The sequence below is a fragment of the Rhagoletis pomonella genome, unplaced genomic scaffold (assembly GCF_013731165.1).
Source record: "Rhagoletis pomonella isolate Grant_MI unplaced genomic scaffold, Rhpom_1.0 Rhpom_scaffold_00002, whole genome shotgun sequence".
NCBI lineage: Eukaryota > Metazoa > Arthropoda > Insecta > Diptera > Tephritidae > Rhagoletis > Rhagoletis pomonella.
In genome coordinates, this window is record NW_023458556.1 from 953,040 (window position 1) to 957,846 (window position 4,807).

General features: G+C 33.1%; 1 long non-coding RNA gene across 1 annotated transcript; it reads right to left on the reverse strand.

Annotated features, from left to right (window-relative positions):
• On the reverse strand, positions 1 to 1,360 carry LOC118734529. The gene is made up of 2 exons (XR_004992388.1): positions 1,206 to 1,360; positions 1 to 501 (listed from the first exon to the last, which is right to left on the reverse strand). It is a non-coding gene; the product is annotated as an uncharacterized LOC118734529 (long non-coding RNA).
• Positions 1,361 to 4,807: the final 3,447 nt, after the last annotated feature.

The window sequence follows — 4,807 nt, forward strand, 5'->3', positions numbered from 1 at the left end:
AATGGTTTTTCATAAAAATTATTGGTTTTATTCCATATTGATACTTTGATGCTTAAGATAAAAAAGTGATACATTTGATACATTTTAAGTCTCTGCTCTGCTACAATTTTTTACAAGCCCGCGGTCACACTGAGCACAAGACAGGGTTGCTGATTCATACTTGCATGTGTATGCACATTTATTGTTGTTTATGTTTGTTAAAACATCACATTTCGTTCCATTCCCATGTCTACCGGGCCAGTCCAGTAATGAAGCTGAATATCGTGCTGACGTAAAGTAAGGTAACATGTAGTCAGTGCATGGACTTCAAAAAATTAATATTGGTTGATTTTATATACAAAAAATTGTCAAAGTTGGTTGTTATTTTTTTTAAGAAATAAGGTGGTGTTATCGGAGCAGCTGGATTTTCGCCTCGGTGGTTCTTAATCTCAAAATGATGTATTTATGTATTTCTTACTGCAATTATGCGTAGTAGGAGTAATTTTTGTTTCTGTACTCCTGCTATAAGGTTGGAATAATTGTCTTTTTTTTATAAAAGAACAAAAAATGTATTTCCCGCCAATAAAACATTTAACAAAAAACCTATACATAACACTGGGCCCGAATCATGGCATCCGTGATCGAATAAAACTCGGGTTCGAATCGAATAAGCGAGCGCGCTATCAAATGCCGTAATCTCTTTAACATCACGGATGCAGTAATTCAGGAACTTTATTAATTTAAAAAAGAGCTCAAACAATTGCATATCTCCACTTCAAAGTTTTTTGATTAAAATTAGATTTAAAATGCTTGAAGTTTGCAGACCATTCGTTTGGCAGTCCTACACAATAAAAACGAGTTGCAAACGAAAAATATTTACATACATAAACAGCTGATAGAGATGCAATTTCACTTTTAAATTGGTTATGGTCAGAATTAACTTTTTATTTTTATTTTAGCTGTGTTCGATGACAAAATAAAATCCCTTTCTTTCCTTTGTTGGTAAAAATGATAGAAAATAAAATACAGCTAAAAAATTGGTAGATCTATCAATAAAGTGGTAAGTCCGTGCACTGCATGTAGTACATTTGTACTATATGTATGTATATATGTATGTAAGTACGTTGGTAAAAATGTTAGTAGAAATAAATGACTGAATGAGAAGCGTATGCACTTAACACATCAAGAGCATTCATTTGCCCATACATACTTACTTACTTACATACCTATTTAATTTGTAGTTAATAGTTTTTAATGCAAACTGTTCTTAATATTGTATTTTTCTTCTTATATTGATCTGATAAGCAATGCAGCTAAGACATGTTGTTTCACTGTTGACAAAAGCGCACTAACTGGATACAAGTGAATTTTCTACATTTTCATACATACATAAATATGTAGTATGTATACATTGTATTTGTGTATGCACTTTACAGCATTTTTCATCACGTACCCATCCATTTAAGAATGTGGAGCTATGGTGAAGGTTATATAGCACATGCGCAAAAATTATTTTAACCAGGGTGGTGGTACATCGTTCATTAAATGTACATATATCATGCATGCATACATACATACATATGTACATACCCACTAGAACTTGAAGGGAGATCTCCCAATGTGAGGAATAAAAGAGTACTCCCTTTGACCTGATTTCGGAGCAATACGAGAGATTTGTCGGTTTTGACCTCTTTTGTAACTCCTTTAGGAGTCAAATAGGATATCTCCTAAGTGAGCAACAAAAGAATACTCCCAGAGACATGATTTCGGAACAATAAGCAATATTTGTTGATTTTGTACTCCTTTATTACTCACTTAGGAGCCAAAAGGGAGATCTCCCAAATGAGCAATAAGAGAATACTCCGTGAGGCATGATTTCAGAGCAATTACTGAGATTTGTCGGTTATGTACTCCGTTATTACTCGCTTACGAGCAAAAAGCGATGTCTCCTAAGCGAGCAATCCAGGAGTATTCCTTTTGATCGATAGGGGAGCTATACGCACCTCGTTCCAAACCATTTTGTGTTTTTGGAAAAATGTATTATGAAGAAAACAAGACAGATATGTAACTTATACGCACATATGTAAATACATAATTGTTATTGAAAAATAAAAGGAGGAAATAATAAAATAAATTGGGCAGCCCACATTAAGGTCCATCGGTATGTATGACAAAATTTGTTTAAACTTATTAATTATTTCATTATTTAACTGAAACTGCATTTCAGATGGCGGTGTCAGCGCTTAAAATGATCGAATTCTTACGTTTCTTACCCTGTTCAGTCCAGAACTTTTATTGGGTTCGAAATCAATTAGCCATTAATAGCCTTTGTCGTTAAGGGATGGTGAGTTCTGAGTATGCAAATACCTTCAAGTATTAGTTTTAGTTTCGTCTGGCATGATATTTATCAAAATAAACGGCATTTGACAAATCGCCTAGGTCTGTATGTGGTAATCAGAATTCTCTGATACCTGCTGAAATCGTCCGGAAGTTTCGTTTCTGTGGACTCCCAGGTGAATACCAATCCCAAACATACCTTCATCGTACCGTTTTAAGTTTATAATCTTTAGCTTTCATAAATTTTTCTGTACTATTATTTAGTAAGCATTATTTTGCATGTTTTACATGTTTATTATTGTAAGGTTTTATATTAATGTGCGCATGCGATAAAAAATTAAATAAACGGATTTCGTAAATAGCAAAATCTTTTTAGCTTATGTAATGGATCGTTAAGGAGCAATTAAGGAGTACTCTCCTACTACTCCATGAGGAGGAATTGGGGAGTATAGAAACCTTCTTTTATTACTCGTAAAGGAGGTTTGCGGGATGACTCTTATGGGAGTACTCCCGTATTGCTCGTTTGGGAGGAATGTGGGATGTTTTTCTTTGTGCACTCCTTTTTTGTCTTTTTGGGAGGTTTCTGGGAGGTTATTCTGTGAGTACTCCCGTATTGCTCCCTTAGGAGCTTTGTGGGATGCTATTTATGTGTGTGCTTCCCGATTGCTCGTTTAGGAGGTAAAAGGGATTACTCCCCCTCCTAGGACATACAATGTTAAAGGGAGTATACAAAATTACATGCTTATACACAGAAGCATAGGGAGCAATGGGGAGTATTCGTATGCTCCCAAGGGAGTACTCACCGAGCAATCGTACGATGCTCCCAAGTTCTACTGGGTATATACATACATATGTATGAATTCGCTACATGTGTGCTTATGTTTTTAGAATATGTACATAAAAACGTCATAACAATCGCAGCCGGAAAAATACAAAGATTAGATGTACTACATACATATGTACATGTATGTAAGTATGCAAATCAAACCGTATAACGTTGTGTGGACCGAAAAATGTTCAATTTGTTCCAAGCGTTTTTGAACTCTCTCACTATGAAAGTATTTTTTTGGCACCCTGTAAAAACAGTTGAATAGGTTCCTCTAAACTATTTAAATTTTTAAAAATTGGAAATTAAATTTTATAATAATTATTGATTAAAATTTATATTTTTTTACTAAATTTAAAAGTTGAAAACTGTTGGTCGGACGGCATTTGCTCAGAGGAGCTTTTTTGTAGAAAATTTCATTCCCTAAAAAAGCTGTACACTCGTTTTTCCCAACAAAACTTTTAATACCGAAAAATCGAATTGAAACCGGAAACAAAAATTTTCCCGTGTTATTTATATACATATGTACAATGTGAAACCGAATTCTTGAAAGAGCTAGCCTGTAATGCATTTAATTTTTTTTCAAAGGGCCTAATTTTCTTATTTTCTATGAAGTATCAGATTTTAAGGTAGCACAGAGAAATAAATAAATATATCATATCTACATATAAGCAATATGTGAAGGGAATATGTATGTAGATGAAGAAAATGATAAACATAAAGGTAAAAACAAAAATAAATATTAAGAAAAAGATGACGATGAGGATACCGATAAAACTAAAGATGAAGAGGAAGAAAGATTAAAATAAAGGTATTTGTAACGAAAATGATATATGTACATAAATATGTAGACAGAGACACAGAGACTCAACCTGGGATCAATTTTCAGATTTTAGAAAATTTTGAGATTCTCGGGACTTATCGATATAACAATCGATATTTTTGTCGATTTTGTTTTTGATATTTCTATCAAATTTGCTATCGATATTTTATCTTTTTATATCGATTTCGTTATGAGTATTTTATCGAATTTGTTATCGAGTTATTTATCGATTTTGTTATCGATTTTGCTATCGATATTTTTGTATCGAATTTGTTATGGAGATTCTATGGCATCATATCACAGAACATCACATGATATGACGTCATTTGACATCCTATCACATCACTTTACCTTACATTACATCACATGAAATCGCATCACATTACACCGCACTACCTGACATCACATGACGTGATGTCTAGACACATCATCTACGTGAATATGTAGACCAAGAAAAGGTTAAAAGCAAAAATATAAAAGATAAAGACCAAGGTAAATTTAAACACTTTACTTGTATAAGAAAAATACAGTATAAAGATAAAAATAAATATAAAGGAAAACAGAATAACATAAATGTAATTAGAACGAAAAGGGTAGAGAGGCAGGCATCTAGTTAGAAAGAACATAAGACATAACCTTTAGGAAATGTATATTGATTATGAGACCAACTAGATATGTAACGTAAGTTTCACTTCTCCAGTGTGGCCGAGGCGCACTCACTTACTTTTTAGGGAAGCCAATGAGCAGCACCTTGCTTTATTATACTCAATTTTAATGAGCTAAAAAACTGCAAATCAATTTTTTTCTAAAGATTCTGATTTTGATGAAACTTTGCAGAATTA